The 18971-nt window shown below is 42.0% G+C and overlaps 1 pseudogene; it reads right to left on the reverse strand.

The window, feature by feature from the left end:
• Positions 1-5371: 5371 nt before the first annotated feature.
• The window catches only part of LOC116366316 (zinc finger protein 420-like), a 35775-nt pseudogene continuing 22175 nt past the window's right edge, over positions 5372-18971 (reverse strand).

Below are 18971 nucleotides of genomic sequence, written 5' to 3' on the forward strand. Positions count from 1 at the left end.
AGCATCTTCTTCCTTCACTATAACAGTCTCCTCTTCCTCCTTTTTCATTCTGAAATGTTCTTTCACTATAACAGCATCTTCTTCCTTCATTATAACAGTCTCCTCTTCCTCCTTTTTCATTCTGAAATGTTCTTTCACTATAACAGCATCTTCTTCCTTCACTATAACAGTCTCCTCTTCCTCCTTTTTCATTCTAAAAGGTTCTTTCTCTTTCACTGTAACATCCTCCTCTTCTTCAATGTTCAGCGCCAGAACTTCTTTCTCCAAACAGCAGACCTCCTCTTCTATAGCAGGGGATGAGTACTTTAATGAACTCATGGTCAGGGATGTTAGCTAGCTAGTTAGCATTAGCGACTAGCCTAGTGCTAGGCTCAGCATCAATCTTTAACAAGTTTGCAAATTAGGTTACAGTTAACCAGTTAATACGTCAACAGAACTGTGTTTAAAACACTGATATTAGATCATGTACATTAAGATGGTCTAAAGCGTTAATCTTTCACTTTTTTGTTGGCTAGCAAGCCACCGAGGTGGTTGATAGAGTAGCCACGTTGTTGTTCCTGAAGAAGCGTCCCGTCCAGTCCATTATACGTCACACAAGAAGCATCTCCTGAAAGACGTACATCGCCAGCTGCTGGCTGGAGTGGGTAACGCAGTTTGGAAACAATAGTTACTACACTTTTTGTATTGGAAAGAACGTCATAATTATTTAATAATAAGCTGATACATTTTCTCTTCCAAATAATACGTTCCTGTACACAGACGTAGAAGCTCAATATGAATATGTAGATGATTTATAAATACTTTTATGAATAGGTAGTGTGTTGATATACATTTTCTCTGTTAATTTTTCACATTCTTTTTTTATCTACATGTGACCATACTATTCCCTTAAAGCCACGCTCTATAAGATACAAATCATCCTGTAAACAACAGAACAAATGCATCACATGCAAATAGCACTTGGTTATCTGTAGTGCTATACACTGGGTAGACAAAACATTAAGAACAGCTGCTCCTTCCATGACTTAGAAAGACTAGGTGAATCCAGGCTAAAGCTATGATCCCTTACTGATGTCACTAGTTAAATCCACTTCAATCTGTGTAGATGAAGGGGGGAGACAGGTTAAATAACAATTTTTAAGCCTTGAGCCATGAGACATGGATTGTGCATGTGTGCCATTTAGAGAGTTAATGGGGAAGACAAAATATTTAAGTTACTTTGCACGGGGTATGGTAGTAGGTGCCAGGCGCACCGGTTTGTGTCAAGAACTGCAACGCTGCTGGGTTTTTCAGCTCAACAGTTTCCCATGTGTACCAAGAGTGGTCCACCACCCAAACAGTGGAGGTCAGTGCCGTTTAAGATGAGGCAGGACGATTGTTTTTTTCATGAGCATGGCCTTAATTCTATTACAGCATATTGGACGACTGTCATTCATATTTCACTCACCCTGTTCAATGTAACAGCAACAAGTTTAGGCTACTACATGATACTCTAAATGTCCCTATACCCATCATGAGGTAGCAACCTAGCCTATGAATGAAAGTTTAGAATGTAGGTTCACACAGGTCGAGAGAAAATTTTGCGATGACAGACAGTGCCACATGGACAGACAGTGACACATTCAATACTGCCTTGCACACTCTCGCCTGCATCTAGCTGAAATAGAGATATTACTGGACAAATTCAGGCATGTTTATCCCCGTTTTGTTCCATTTAAGAAACGTTTGTCAACAGAATCGGCGGAATGAATACACCCCTGATCATGCATAAACACAGTTCACTTTCATTACAGACACGTTGTATTCCTTCTTGCATCTATGTGCTCTCCTCTTATCACCTTCTCCCTTTGTTTCTGTACTTCAATGCATAACACATCAGCTGTATGTCACCAGGAGAAAAAACCTTTCCAAGCCAAACCATTTCATAACTGCTACACACAGCTTACATTGTTGTCAACTGTGTAACTGTGTAAGTCTATGGAAGCCTTGAGAACCATAATCCTCCTAGGTTTTGTATTGAGGTCAATGTACCCAGAGGAGGATGCAAAATAGTATGTTTTAATAAATTATTTGGTTACGTGATTATATTTAGTATAGTTTTATCTAAAAAGGACAACTTTTAAATATTTTACCATTTTTATTTTTCTGAAAATAACTGAGGACGATGGTTCTCCCCTTCCTCCTCTGATGAGACCCCACTGCAACCAAAGGACACCCAGCCAATTTGACACATTTGTGGGAAGCATTGGAGTCAATATGGGCCAGCATCCCTGTGGAACGCTTTCGACACCTTGTAGAGTCCATGCCCCGACGAATTTAGGCTATTCTGAGGGAGAAAGGGGAGGGTCCAACTCCATATTAGGAAGGTGTTCCAAATGTTTGGTATAATCAGTGGATATATCTGCCATTTAGCAGACACTTTTATCCAAAGGGATTTGCAGTCATGTGTACAAACACTTTACATATGGGTGGTCCCAGGAATCAAACCCACTACCCTGGTTTAACAAGCACTATACTCCACCAACTGAGCTACAGGACCACAAGGAATGATCAAGGAATGACACAGATAAACACACACAGCCTGAGTTTCAGAAATATAATTGAATCAAAGACTGAAACATTGAAACTGACATCCTTCATATTTAGTTACAAATATTATTTGTCACATGCGCTGAATACAACAGGTGTAGATCTTAACGTGAAATGCTTACTGACAAGCCTATAACCAACAACGTAGATAAGAAAAATAAGGGTTAAGAAAATATTCCCAAAATAAAAAGTTTTTAAAAGTAGCTCAGTGCCGAGGGGTAGCTCAGGCCTGAGCTACCCCTCGGTCCTGAGCTTCCTCAGTAATGAGGCACCCCTCAGTCCAGGTGGGCCCTTTGTTAGGGTTACTAGGCCAAGGTCGGCGACGAGGGTCGCCACTCAAATGACGCTAAGAAAGCGGACTAAGACTATGGTAGAGTGGCGTCCACGTCCCGCCACAGTGGACAGACGCCCACCCAGACCCTCTCCTTAAGTCTATGGTTGCCTAGATTGGTTGCCTAGATTGGTTCTCAATCAGAGGATATATATCAGAGGAGGTACCAGTACAGTGTCAATGTGGAGGCTATATACAGGAGGTACTAGTACAGAGTCAATATACAGGAGGTACCAGTACCGAGTCAATGTGGAGACTATATACAGGGGGTACCAGTACAGAATCAATGTGGAGGCTATATACAGGAGGTACCAGTACCGAGTCAATGTGGAGGCTATATACAGGGGGTACCAGTACAGAGTGGAGGCTATACAAGGGATGTTTACATACACTTAGGTTGGAGTCATTAAAACTCGGTTTTCAACCACTCCACAAATGTCTTGTTGACAAACTATAGTATATGCAAGTCTAAACACCATGGGACCACACAGCCGTCATACCGCTCAGGAAGAAGACTTGTTCTGTCTCCTAGAGATCAACATACGTTGGTGCGAAAAGTGCAAACCAGTCCCAAACAACAGCAAAGGACCTTGTGAAGATGCTGGAGGAAACAGGTACAAAAATATCTATATCCATAGTAAAATGAGTCCTATATCAACATAACCTGAAAGGCCGCTCAGCAAGGAAGAAGCCACTGAAGAAGGGCCTTGGTTAGGGATGTATCCTTGTTTTGAATCCCAGCCACCGTAGGAGGCCTTTTGCCTTTTGGTTGGCCGCCGTTGTAAATAAGAATTTGTTCTTAACTGACTTGCCAAGTTAAATAAAGGTTCAATAATAAATAAATAAAATAAAGTACAGAGAGATAATTGATGAAAACCTGCTCCAGAGCACTCAGGACCTCAGACTGGGGCAAAGGTTCACCTTCCAACAGAACAACAACCCTAAGCACACAGACAAAGGACAACGCAGAAGTGGCTTCGGGACAAGTCTCTGAATGTCCTTGTGTGGCCCAGCCAGAGCCTGGACTTGAACCCGATCGAACATCTCTGGAGAGACCTGAAAATAGCTGTGCAGCGACGCTCCCCATCCAACCTGACAGAGGTTGAGAGGATCTGCAGAGAAGAATGGGAAAAGAATGGGGAAAAATACAGGTGTGCCAAGCTTGTTCCTGTTAAGACACCTGGCCAGCTGAGTGCAGGTGGGCTCTCCTGTCAACATGAGGCTCCTGTTGCAGCCCTCAATGGCACATTGACAGATTTTCCACCTAGTCCTCTCTGGGATTCAAACAAGGGATCTTTCAGTTACTGGCCCAACACTGTTAACCGCTAGGCTACCTGCAGCAGGAGCCCCATGTTGACAGGAGAGCCCACCTGCATTCAGCTGGTCAGGGGCAGTGGTGCCCTGTAAGTAACAAATGTATCACTATCAGAGGGGTGTATTATGACATCAGATAGAACTACTCAGACATTCCAAATATCACCTGATTATCAGAGGGGTGTATTATGACATCATATAGAACTACTCAGACATTCCAAATCAGGCTTCATCCATATCATGAAGGTGGATATTGATCCAACCATTTCAAAAGTAATGACTGGGCTGACGGAAACAGTTTATGCCTGAACATTTTTATAAATGGCGACAGACGATATGTTAGTTCGTTTGACATGGTGGGTTGTGTCAGTAAAAACGTTTTAGTGAGAAATGCCGATGGAAACTCCTTTATGTACAAATATTTATATATATATATATATCCCACTAAAACTTGAGAAACCATGTAGTTTATTAGGCTGCAGATGAAATAAGTTATGAACTTCACAGAGTGGTGAAACTACATGTGATGAGCTTGATGATCAATTCCAATACATTTTGAGGGTCTTAATCTGGTGACATGATGACCGATGCTTGGTTGCCATTTGACAAATAAAATATTTGCTCTCATCCATAATAATCTCATCAATCGGGTAACAATGTTTATTCAACCAGTGGGAGCTTTGTAAATGCCCCCAGGAAAGTAAAACAAAGAACTCTTCATTGAGACAATGATAAATAGCAATCCGTGGGAGAGTTGTGGTGTATATTATAAAATAAGGATCTGCTGGAGTCCAAGTCAAACCAAGACTCTTTATTTCTGAGCTCAGAGAGAATAACAAGTTACACAGTGCAGTGTAGACAGTCTGAATTCCTGAAGCATTGGGTGATGAGCAAATATCTTTATAGTTTCCTGTTCCTGGGCGGGACTTTATTCATACAAGGACACAGGTGTAAATTGGTTTGCAACACAGAATGATAGTCCCAAGAACAGGAGATTATAATAGGACAGTTTCACAAGGTTAGTCACATACTCAGTTATGTGGACACACATACAACTAACATTTTCCATTACACAGTCTGAACATTTTCATTTAATTAAATCATCAGTGGGCCAACAATGCAAATGTCAACAATGGAACAAATGCATCACATCCAAATATCACTTGATTATCTGTAGTGCTGGAGGAATGACACACCCAGATAAACACACACAAAGAGTTTAAAAAAAGGACAATTTAAACACATGGAACCTGATCTACTCTATATTCAAACTGACAGACTCCATATTCACTTCATGTTTTCTAATAAAAACAAACAAATATATGTTTGAGTATACCCTGTACCATTTAATTTCATATGGTAAAGACAGGTAAACACATTGTCAGTCAACAATATAAGACAACGGGAGCACTGTGTATGTTCTCTGATGAATTTGAAGTCAATGTGATGTGAAATATCAATATACACGCTAAGAGAAGTCATTTCTCTCCCCTGTGTGGTTACTCTAAAGACGTTTAAGTGACTGTTATGAGTAAAATGTTTTCCCACAGTCTGGCCTTTTGTAAGCATTCTCCGCTGTGTGCAGTCTCATGTGTTCTTTCAGGCTTCCTAAATGGGCAAAAGCTTTGCACCCTGGGAGGAGTGGAAAGGCTTCTCCCCTGTGTGTATTCTCTCGTGTCGTTTCAGCCCCCCTGAACGGTTGAAACACTTTCCACACTGGGAGCAGTGGTAAGGCTTCTCACCTGTGTGTATTCTCTCATGATGTTTCAGGTTCCCTAAATTGTTAAAACTCTTTCCACACTGGGAGCAGTGATAAGGCTTCTCCCCTGTGTGTATTCTCTCATGTCGTTTCAGCTCCTTTGACCGGATGAAACACTTTCCACACTGGGAGCAGTGGTAAGGCCTCTCCCCTGTGTGTATTCTCTCATGTTGTTTCAGGTTCCCTAAATTGTTAAAACTCTTTCCACACTGGGAGCAGTGGCAAGGCTTCTCCCCTGTGTGTATTCTCTCATGTTGTTTCAGGGTCCCTAAATTGTTAAAACTCTTTCCACACTGGGAGCAGTGGTAAGGCTTCTCCCCTGTGTGTATTCTCTCGTGAACTTTCAGGTTTGATTTCTCATTAAAACCCTTTCCACACTGGGAGCAGTGGTAAGGCTTCTCCCCTGTGTGTATTCTCTCGTGTCGTTTCAGTTTCCCTAAACCGATAAAACTCTTTCCACATTGGGAGCAGTGATAAGGCTTCTCCCCTGTGTGTATTCTCTCGTGCAGTTTCAGATGCCCAGGCCGGTTGAAACACTTTCCACACTGGGAGCAGTGGTAAGGCTTCTCCCCTGTGTGTATTCTCTCATGAGCTTTCAGGTGTGCTTTCTGGTTAAAACTCTTTCCACACTGGGAGCAGTGGTAAGTCTTCTCCCCTGTGTGTATTTTCTCATGTTGTTTCACGTCCCATAACCGGTTACAACCCTTTCCACAGTGGGAGCACTGGTGTCGTCTTGCTGGTTTGGACGTCCCTGGCTCTGGTTCCTCTGAGTCTGGTCTTTCTCCTGCCAAAGACAAGTGTTTAAAAAAAAAAAATAGGGACCCGAATGAAACCACATGATAAAACAACCTTGCTACGAGAGTAACTCCTAATCAGATCTCTCAATAACCTGAGGCCAGTTTTAACAACCTTAGTGTGATTTTAAAACAAATGTAGAGCTTCCTGGTAATTACTGCTATGTTTACATTACTTATTTTATTCATCGTTGCTGGATTCCTATCAAGCATGTGGTTCTAAATACAGTATATCACAAAAGTGAGTACACCCCTCACATTTTTGTAAATATTTGAGTATATCTTTTCATGTGACAACACTGAAGAAATGACACTTTGCAACAATGTAAATTAGTGAGTGTACAGCTTGTTTAACAGTGTAAATTTGCTGTCCCCTCAAAATAACTCAACACACAGCCATTAATGTCTAAACTGCTGGCAACAAAAGTGAGTACACCCCTAAGTGAGAATGTCCAAATTGGGCCCAAAGTGTCAATATTTTGTGTGGCCACCATCATTTTACAGCACTGCCTTAACCCTCCTGGCAATGGAGTTCACCAGGGCTTGGAATTCTGCCCCTCCGAAGGGAGGGGATCATGCTCTGCTTCAGTATGTCACAGTACATGTTGGCATTCATGCTTCCCTCAATGAACTGCAGCTCCCCAGTGCCGGCAGCACTCATGCAGCCCCAGACCATGACACTCCCACCACCATGCTTGACTGTAGGCAAGACACACGTCTTTGTACTCCTCACCTGGTTGCCGCCACACACGCTTGACACCATCTGAACCAAATAAGTTTATTGGTCGCATCAGACCACAGGACATGGTTCCAGTAATCCATGTCCTTAGTCTGCTTGTCTTCAGCAAACTGTTTGCGGACTTTCTTATGCATCATCTTTAGAAGAGGCTTCCTTCTGGGACGACAGCCATGCAGACCAATTTGATGCAGTGTACGGCGTATGGTCCGGAGCACTGACAGGCTGACCCACCACCCCTTCAACCTCTGCAGCAATGCTGGCAGCACTCATACGTCTATTTCCCAAAGACAACCTCTGGATGTGACGCTGAGCACGTGCACTCAACTTCTTTGGTCGACCATGGCGAGGCCTGTTCTGAGTGGAACCTGTCCAGTTAAACCACTGTATGGTCTTGGCCACCGTGCTGCAGCTCAGTTTCAGGGTCTTGGCAATCTTCTTATAGCCCAGGCCATCTTTATGTAGAGCAACAATTATTTTTCTCAGATCCTCAGAGAGTTCTCTGCCATGAGGTTCCATGTTGAACTTCCAGTGACCAGTTAGTATGAGGGAGTGTGAGAGCGATGACACCAAATTTAACACACCTGCTCCCCATTCACACCTGAGCCCTTGTAACACTAACGAGTCACATGACACCGGGGAGGGAAAATGGCTTAATTGGGCCCAATTTGGACATTTTCACTTAGGGGTGTACTCACTTTTGTTGCCAGCGGTTTAGACATTAATGGCTGTGTTGAGTTATTTTGAAGGGACAGCAAATGTACACTGTTATACAAGCTGTACACTCACTACTTTACATTGTAGAAAAGTGTAATTTCTTCAGTGTTGTCACTAAAAGATATACTCAAAAATTTACTAAAAATGTGAGGGGTGTACTCACCTTTGTGATATACTGTCTATAACTTTCATAGCTGTATGATACAGAATGTGACCTACACACTTCCTTCGCTGATGTCATATAAATGTACAAGCAAGTCTCTTCTTCTTATTGGTGTCCTTGCCACCCATTCTGAAACTAACTGCAGCTCTATGTTAAGATTTGCAGTCATTTCAGTCGCTTTAGTAGCTGACGTGTACAGTGTTGTGTCATCCGCATACATAGACTCACTGGCTTTACTCAAATGTCGTTGGCATGCTGTTGGTAAAGATTGAAAAAAAGAAGGTGCCAAACAGCTGCCCTGGGGAATTCCTGATTCTACCATGATTTTGTTGTACAGGCTCCCATTAAAGAACACTGTGCTGTTAGACAGGTAGCTCTGGGGTGGCAGGTAGCCTAGCGGTTAGAGCGGTAGGCCAGTAACCGAGAGATTGCTGGATCAAATCTCTGAGCTGCAAAGGTAAAACTCTGTCGTTCTGCCCCTGAACAAGGCAGTCCTAGGCCGTCCTTGAAAAAAAGAATTTGTTCTTAACTGACTTGCCTAGTTACATAAAGGTTACATTTAAAAAAATAACTCTTTATCCACAATATAGCAGGGGGTGTAAAAGCCCCAACAATATTTGTATCATCAATTTCTCTCAGCCAATCAGTCATTTGTAAGTGCTGTGCTTGTTGAATGAACTTCCCTATAAGCTGAATGTCTATATTTGTTTACTGTAAAATAGCATTGTATCTGGCCAAACACCATTTTTTACATTTTCATGTAAGGGTTAGTAACAGGCTGATTGGTCGGCTATTTAAGCCAGTAAAGGGAGCTTTACTATTCTTGGGGAGTGGAATGACTTTAGCTTCCCTCCAAGCCTGAAGGAACACACTTTCTAGTTGGCTTAAATTGAAGATAATGCGAATAGAACTGGCAATATCAGCTGCTATTATCCTCAATCATTTTCCATCCACGTAGTCAGACACCATGACATTGTTGATTTTTTACCCAAAATTTAATTGAAGGTGTTCCAAAGCTTTTTACAATCATTATTCATGTCATTTATCTTTGTTTAATAGTGTAGTTTCTTCTTTTTATTCAGTTTAGTCACATGATTTCTCAATTTGCAATAGGTTTGCCAATCAGTTATTCAGCCAGACCTATATGCCATCTCTTTTGCCTCCCTCTTCATCATACCATTTTTAAATTCCTCATCAATCCACGTGGATTTAACAGTTTTTACAGTCATTTTCTTAATGGGTGCTTGCTTATTAGTAACTGGGATAAGCAATTTCATAAACGTGTCAAGGGCAGAGTCTGGTTGCTCGTCATTACACACCACGGACCAACAAATATTGTTTCCATTGTTGGAATCGGCTAAACTTGGAACATGGAGACATTAAAGAAGTGATAGGAAGTGAAAGAGACTGGGTGTTATGTCAGAAGTTAATGGTTCTCTGAAGAAAGACAGGTGGTTTTGGAATGTGTTGGGTGGACGAGAGGAGAGCAAAGTGTTAAACAGGGGAGACAGATGAATATCTGTGGATTAGATGAAGGAGAGGTTGAGGTCAGGACAGATTCTCATCAGGGAGATAAAGGTCTGGTATCCTGTTACCCTCTTTACTCTCTTCCTGTGGAACCATAAGATGTAAGGATTGGAGAGAAGGAGGAGTGTCTTAAGTGGGATATATGTCTGGATGGAACAAATGTTGGGTTGTCTGAATTACAGATGTACAGAACATTTGGGAGTAATTCAACTTGGTTAAAGCTTCTCTAGTGTTCGTGAGTTATTTACTGTGAAAAAAAAGAACCTAATAACATCAACAACATAGGAATCACCACAAACAATTGTATGATCTCTTATATAGAACATTAGGCCCGGCCTTTTGGAACTTTGGTTTTCCTAGATATGACTACTATATTGTGATCACAACATCCGATGTATCTGAAGACTGCTTTCAAACAAATTTCTGCAGCAATAGTAAAGATATGATCAAAATATGTTGATTCAATTCCTCTACTGTTTGTAATTACCCTGGTAGGTTGATTGATAACCTGAACCAGGTTGCCAGCACTGGTTACAGTTTGAAGCTTTCTCTTGAGTAGGCAGCCTGATCACAGCTTTCCTCCAGTATTAGTTAATTAATTAACAGTGTCTTGAGTTTAGTATGGCTGTTCTACAGTCTAGTAAAGACAGGGGGGGTTGACTGGGACAGGCAATGTAACATCCATAATGTTTTAAGAAAAAGTTTTTGTAAAACAAGCACCTTACATTGGGTCATCTTGAAACTTTCTCTCCAAAGCTGACTTTCATCAAGGTTTTATATGGTCTACTGCTTTATCTCTTTTCATTGGCAGAATCCTTTTTCAGTGTTATGATATTCATAACATCCATATCCACCAGTCTATCTTCCTGACAACGAACAGAACAGTGCTGGTTGTCCTGGTAACAGATACCAATGAATTGATCTATTTATTTGTTCAAACTGAACTACAGCACTTACTTTGAGTCAAATCTGATCCTTTCTGCTCTTCTCCTCCTCCCACAGTTCCACTCAGCCCCATTGTTTTCCTGCAGTCCACCAGCAGCACAGACAACCTCTTCATACCCAGCAGTAAGGTGCTAACAGGAGAGGCATGACACAGGGACTCCGGGAGGGTGGAAGGGCTAGCGTTGTCCTGGTAACCATAAAGAGGGGACACAGACGCACATCATTATGGATGCTGATGTCACTGTTGTCATAAAGTGCTCTACAGAAACCCAGCCCAGACCCCAATAGAGAAAGCTGTATGCTAGACCAGACCAAGCTGTACCATCTGGTGTTCTGATCTGGAGAGACTCTTCTCTTCCTCGTCAGCATCAGGATGTTGTTGAGGCTTCCCAGAGGATCCACAATAGTCATGTGTCTCTCCTGTGTGAATGAGAACATCAAACAGATGGTAAACTTATGACCATCTATTGCAATCATAGAGTCTTACAAGAGGCATGCATATGTCTAAAATGGCCACTTTTATCATGATTTCCTAAAATATTGTTTGTGATGCAAATGTAAAAGGGTCGTTCCACAAAATGGGTGGCTTTTGTTATTTTAAGTAGAAAATATGCACCAATATAGAATTTTAAAAGCCTGTTATATTAGATGAGGGGAACCTTAATGTAGACCACATGGAGAATTCAATACATCGAATTTAAAAGTCCCTAAAATATATGAACCAATGGCAGATCGACCCTTTAACAATTCCTACAGTACTGAACAACATATTCAAGTGTAGAACTTCAGTAGAATAACACTTTAAAACCGCACATTAGTTCAACAACGGCATAGTTTGTGTCCCTGTTGAAGACGGTACTCACTGGTGTTAATCTGATATTCTGTCTCCTCTTTCACTCCAAAAACATCTTCCTCCTTCACCTTTATTGAGATAGCATCCTCTTCCTCTCTAAACGGTTATTTCTCTTCTATCACTATAACAGCCTCCTCTTCCTCCTTTTTCATTCTGAAATGTTCTTTCACTATAACAGCATCTTCTTCCTTCACTATAACAGTCTCATCTTCCTCCTTTTTCATTCTAAAAGGTTCTTTCTCTTCTTTGACTGTAACCTCATCCTCTTCTTCAATGTTCAGCGCCAGAGCTTCTTTCTGCAAACAGCAGACCTCCTCTTCTATAGCAGGGATGAGTAGTTTAATGAACTCATGGTCAGGGATGTTAGCTAGATAGTTAGCTAGCATTAGCGACTAGCCTAGTGCTAGGCTCAGCATCAATCTTTAACAAGTTTGCAAATATTAACTAGTTAATACGTCAACAGAACTGTGTTTAAAACACTGATATTAGATCATGTACATTAAGATGGTCTAAAGCGTCAATCTTTCACTTTTATGTTGGCTAGCAAGCTACCGACGTGGTTGAAAGAGTAGCCACGTTGTTGTTCCTGAAGAAGCGTCCGTCCAGTCCATTATACGTCACGGAAGAATCATCACCTGAAAGACGCTCATCGCCATCTGCTGGCTGGAGTGGGTAACGCAATTTGGAAACAGTATACTTATTGTATTGGAAAGAACGTCATAATAACTTAACAATGAGCTGATATATTTTCTCTTACGTCTTACAAATAATACGTTCCTGTACACAGACGTAGAAGCTCAATATGAATATGTAGATGATTAATAAATACTTATATGAATAGGTAGTGTGTTGATATACATTTTCTCTGTTCATTTTTCACAATCGTTTTTATCTTCACGTGACCATACTATTACCTTATAGCCACGCTCTATAAGATACAAATCATCCTGTAAACAACAGAACAAATGCATCACATGCAAATAGCACTTGGTTATCTGTAGTGCTATACACTGGGTAGACAAAACATTAAGAACAGCTGCTCCTTCCATGACTTAGAAAGACTAGGTGAATCCAGGCTAAAGCTATGATCCCTTACTGATGTCACTAGTTAAATCCACTTCAATCCATGTAGATGAAGGGGGGAGACAGGTTAAATAAGGATTTTTAAGCCTTGAGACATGGATTGTGCATGTGTGCCATTTAGAGAGTTAATGGGGAAGTCAAAATATTTAAGTTACTTTGCACAGGGTATGGTAGTAGGTGCCAGGCGCACCGGTTTGTGTCAAGAACTGCAACACTGCTGGGTATTTCAGCTCAACAGTTTCCCATGTGTACCAAGAGTGGTCCACCACCCAAACAGTGGTGGTTTGTGCCGTTTAAGATGAGGCAGGACTATTTGTTTTTCCATGAGCATGGCCTTAATTCTATTACAGCATATTGGACGACTGTCATTCATATTTCACTCACCCTGTTCAATGTAACAGCAACAAGTTTAGGCTACTACATGATACTCTAAATGTCCCTATACCCATCATGAGGTAGCAACCTAGCCTATGAATGAAAGTTTAGAATGTAGGTTCACACAGGTCGAGAGAAAATTTTGCGATGACAGACAGTGACACATTCAATACTGCCTTGCACACTCTCGCCTGCATCTAGCTGAAATAGAGATATCACTGGACAAATTCAGGCATGTTTATCCCCGTTTTGTTCCATTTAAACGTTTGTCAACAGAATCGGCGGAATGAATACACCCCTGATCATGCATAAACACAGTTCACTTTCATTACAGACACGTTGTATTCCTTCTTGCATCTATGTGCTCTCCTCTTATCACCTTCTCCCTTTGTTTCTGTACTTCAATGCACAACACATCAGTTGTATGTGACCAGGAGAAAAAACCTTTCCAAGCCAAACCATTTCATAACTGCTACACACAGCTTACATTGTTGTCACCATATTAGCTAAAATAACATCATAGTCAACAGAGCTAATAGAACTAACTCGTTAGTAAACCTGCTACAATCATGTAGTAACTTTACAGTGTACAGTCAGTAAGCAGTTTAGCACTTACCTTGGCGGGTCCCAGTGGCAATAAATTAGTAATTAGCAATGTGGAGACTATGTACAGGGGGTACCAGTACAGAGTCAATGTGGAGGCTATATACAGGAGATACCAGTACAGAGTCAATGTGGAGGCTATATACAGGGGGTACCAGTACAAAGTCAATGTGGAGTCTATATACAGGGGGTACCAGTACAGAGTCAATGTGGAGGCTATATACAGGGGGTACCGGTACAGAGTCAATGTGGAGGCTATATACAGGGGGTACAAGTACAGAGTTAATGTGGAGGCTATATACAGGGGGTACCAGTACAGAGTCAATGTGGAGGCTATATACAGGGGGTACCAGTACAGAGTTAATGTGGAGGCTATATACAGGAGATACCAGTACAGAGTCAATGTGGAGGCTATATACAGGAGGTACCAGTACAGAGTCAATGTGGGGACCACATACAGGAGGTACCAGTACAGAGTCAATGTGGAGGCTATATACAGGGGGTACAAGTACAGAGTTAATGTGGAGGCTATATACAGGGGGTACAAGTACAGAGTTAATGTGGAGGCTATATACAGGAGGTACCAGTACAGAGTAAATGTGGAGGCTATATACAGGGGGTACCAGTACAGAGTCAATGTGGGGGCCACATACAGGAGGTACCAGTACAGAGTCAATGTGGAGGCTATATACAGGAGATACCAGTACAGAGTGGAGGCTATATACAGGAGGTACCAGTACAGAGTCAATGTGGAGGCTATATACAGGAGGTACCAGTACAGAGTCAAAGTGGAGACTATATACAGGGGGTACCAGTACAGAGTCAATGTGGAGGCTATATACAGGAGATACCAGTACAGAGTGGAGGCTATATACAGGAGGTACCAGTACAGAGTCAATGTGGAGGCTATATACAGGAGGTACCAGTACAGAGTCAAAGTGGAGACTATATACAGGGGGTACCAGTACAGAGTTAAGGTGGAGGCTATATACAGGAGATACCAGTACAGAGTCAATGGGGAGACTATATACAGGAGGTACCAGTACAGAGTCAAAGTGGAGACTATATACAGGGGGTACCAGTACAGAGTTAATGTGGAGGCTATATACAGGAGATACCAGTACAGAGTCAATGTGGAGACTATATACAGGAGGTACCAGTACAGAGTCAAAGTGGAGACTATATACAGGGGGTACCAGTACAGAGTTAATGTGGAGGCTATATACAGGAGATACCAGTACAGAGTCAATGTGGAGACTATATACAGGAGGTACCAGTATAGAGTCAAAGTGGAGACTATATACAGGGGGTACCAGTACAGAGTCAATGTGGAGACTATATACAGGAGATACCCGTACAGAGTGGAGGCTATATACAGGAGGTACCAGTACAGAGTCAATCTGGAGACTATATACAGGAGGTACCAGTACAGAGTCAATGTGGAGACTATATACAGGAGGTACCAGTACAGAGTCAAAGTGGAGACTATATACAGGGGGTACCAGTACAGAGTTAAGGTGGAGGCTATATACAGGAGATACCAGTACAGAGTGGAGGCTATATACAGGAGGTACCAGTACAGAGTCAATGTGGAGGCTATATACAGGAGGTACCAGTACAGAGTCAAAGTGGAGACTATATACAGGGGGTACCAGTACAGAGTTAAGGTGGAGGCTATATACAGGAGATACCAGTACAGAGTCAATGTGGAGGCTATATACAGGAGATACCAGTACAGAGTCAATGTGGAGACTATATACAGGAGGTACCAGTACAGAGTCAAAGTGGAGACTATATACAGGGGGTACCAGTACAGAGTCAATGTGGAGACTATATACAGGAGATACCAGTACAGAGTGGAGGCTATATACAGGAGGTACCAGTACAGTGTCAATCTGGAGACTATATACAGGAGGTACCAGTACAGAGTCAATGTGGAGACTATATACAGGAGGTACCAGTACAGAGTCAAAGTGGAGACTATATACAGGAGATACCAGTACAGAGTGGAGGCTATATACAGGAGGTACCAGTACAGAGTCAATCTGGAGACAGATTTTGATCCCATGGGGAGCCCCAGATCGAGGGAGATCAGTGGTCTTGTATGTCTTCCATTTCCTAATAATTGCTGGATATCTTTTGCTGGTTGGGTGAAACACAAAATGTTACCTGTGGAAACAATGTTTATTCAATCAGTGGGAGGCTTGTAAATTCAGGAAAGTGGAACGAGGAACACTTCATTGAGACAATGATAAAGAGCAATCTGTGGGAGAGTTGTGGTGGATATTATAAAATAAGGATCTGCTGGAGTCCAAGTCAAACCAAGATTCTTTATTTCTGAGCTCAGAGAGAATAACAGAGTTACACAGCGCAGTGTAGACAGTCTGAATTCCTGAAGCATTGAGTGATTAGCACATATCTTTATGGTTTCCTGTTCCTGGGAGGGACTTTATTCATACAAGGACACAGGTGCAAATTGGTTTGCAACACAGGATGATACTCCCAAGAACAAGAGCTTATAATAGGACAGTTTCACAAGGTTAGTCACATACTCAGTTATGTGGACACACAAACAATTAACATTTTCCATTACAGAGTCTGAACATTTTCATTTCATTAAATCATCAGTGGGCCAACAATGCAAATGTCAACAATGGAACTAATGCATCACATCCAAATATCACTTGATTATCTGTAGTGCTGGAGGAATGACACACCCAGATAAACACACACAAAGAGTTTTAAAAAAGGACAGTTTAAAAGAAGGAACCTGATCTTCTTTATATTCAAACTGACAGACTCCATATTCAATTCATGTTTTCTAATAAAAACAAACAAATATATGTTTGAGTATACCCTGTACCATTTAATTTCATCTGGTAAAGACAGGTAAACACATTGTCAGTCAACAATATAAGACAACGGGAGCACTGTGTATGTTCTCTGATGAATTTTAAGTCAATGTGATGTGAAATATCAATATACACGCTAAGAGAAGTAATTTCTCTCTCCTGTGTGGATTCTCTAATGACGTTTAAGTGACTTATGAGTAATATGTTTTCCCACAGTATGAGCGTATTTTTGTGTGGGAGTGTGGGAGCAGTGGTAAGGCTTCTATCCTGCGTGTATTCTCTCATGTAGTTTCAGCTCCCCTGAACGGACAAAACACTTTCCACATTGGGAGCAGTGGTAAGGCTTCTCTCCTGTGTGTTCTCTCTCATGCTGTTTCAGCGTCCCTGAATGCTCGAAACTCTTTCCACACTGGGAGCAGTGGTAAGGCTTCTCTACTGTGTGTATTCTCTCGTGTTGTTTCAGCGCCCCCGACTGGTTGAAACACCTTCCACATTGGGAGCAGTGGTAAGGCTTCTCTCCTGTGTGTATTCTCTCATGCCGTTTCAGCGCCCCCGAACGGACGAAACACTTTCCACAACGGGAGCAGTGGTAAGGCTTCTCTCCTGTGTGTATTCTCTCATGTAGTTTCAGCTCCCCCGAACGGGCGAAACACTTACCACATCGGGAGCAGTGGTAAGGCTTCTCTCCTGTGTGTATTCTCTCATGTAGTTTCAGCTCCCCCGAACGGACGAAACTCTTTCCACATTGGGAGCAGTGGTAAGGCTTCTCTCCTGTGTGTATTCTCTCGTGCCGTTTCAGCGCCCCCGAAAGGCCGAAACACTTTCCACACTGGGAGCAGTGGTAAGGCTTCTCTCCTGTGTGTATTCTCTCGTGTCGTTTCAGGTCCCCCAAACAGACGAAACACTTTCCACACTGGGAGCAGTGGTAAGGCTTCTCTCCTGTGTGTATTCTCTCGTGTCGTTTCAGGCCCCCCAAACAGACGAAACACTTTCCACACTGGGAGCAGTGGTAAGGCTTCTCTCCTGTGTGTATTCTCGTGTGCCGTTTCAGCATCCCTGACTGGTTGAAACACTTTCCACATTGGGAGCAGTGGTAAGGCTTCTCTCCTGTGTGTATTCTCTCATGTTGTTTCAGCTTACCTGAATGGTTGAAACGCTTTCCACACTGGGAGCAGTGGTAAGGCTTCTCCCCTGTGTGTATCCTCTCGTGTTGTTTCAGATGAAAAGGCCGTTTGAAACACTTTCCACATTGGGAGCAGTGGTAAGGCTTCTCCCCGGTGTGTATTCTCTCATGCTTTTTCAGCTCCCCCGGCTGGTTGAAACGCTTTCCACATAGGGAGCAGTGGTAAGGCTTCTCTCCTGTGTGTATTCTCCCATGCTGTTTCAGATGAAAAGGCCGTTTGAAACACTTTCCACATTGGGAGCAGTGGTAAGGCTTCTCTCCTGTGTGTATTCTCCCATGCTGTTTCAGATGAAAAGGCCGTTTGAAACACTTTCCACATTGGGAGCAGTGGTAAGGCTTCTCCCCTGTGTGTATTCTCTCATGAGCTTTCAGGTGTGCTTTCTGGTTAAAACGCTTTCCACAGTGGGAGCACTGGTGTCGTCTTGCTGGTTTGGACGTCCCTGGCTCTGGTTCATCTGAGTCAGGTCTTTCTCCTGCCAAAGATAGTGTTATTTTTAAATAGAGACCCAAATGAAACCACATGATAAAACAAACTTGCTACGAGGGTAAATCCTAAATCCGATCTCTCAATAACCTGAGGCCAGTTTTAACAATCTTAGTGTGATTTTAAAACAAATGTAGAGCTTCCTGGTAATTACTGCTATGTTTACATTACTTATTCATCCTGTTTTACAAGTCAGAACACAAAAACCTAGACAGTTCTAGCACACTGAAGACACAGACGTCGCTGGATTCCAATTGAACAGGTGGTTCTAAATATATAACATTCATAGCTGTATGATACAGAATGTGACCTACACACTTCCTTAAACATAAAATAACTAAAGAAGTCATTTTGTGTGGAAGTCCAAAACTAGTTTTTACGTGGAAGATACAAAGCACATCAGTAACATCTCCCTGTTGTTGAAAGGGTTCGACACATTTCTGTTTAAATGGACCAATTTCTTATTTAGACATTCACAGATTTTCAACATTTTGATTATCGTTGATGTCATATTTTGGGTCAAGTCAAAAATAAGGTGAAATATTTTGGGTAAATGTTCCTAAAACTGATAGTAACTACAATAAACAAAAAATATAAACACAACATGTAAAGTGTTGGATGTTTCATGAGCTGAAAAAAAAATTTCAGAATTTTTTACATCCC

This window comes from Oncorhynchus kisutch, unplaced genomic scaffold, assembly GCF_002021735.2.
Source record: "Oncorhynchus kisutch isolate 150728-3 unplaced genomic scaffold, Okis_V2 scaffold1427, whole genome shotgun sequence".
NCBI classification, from domain to species: Eukaryota; Metazoa; Chordata; class Actinopteri; order Salmoniformes; family Salmonidae; genus Oncorhynchus; species Oncorhynchus kisutch.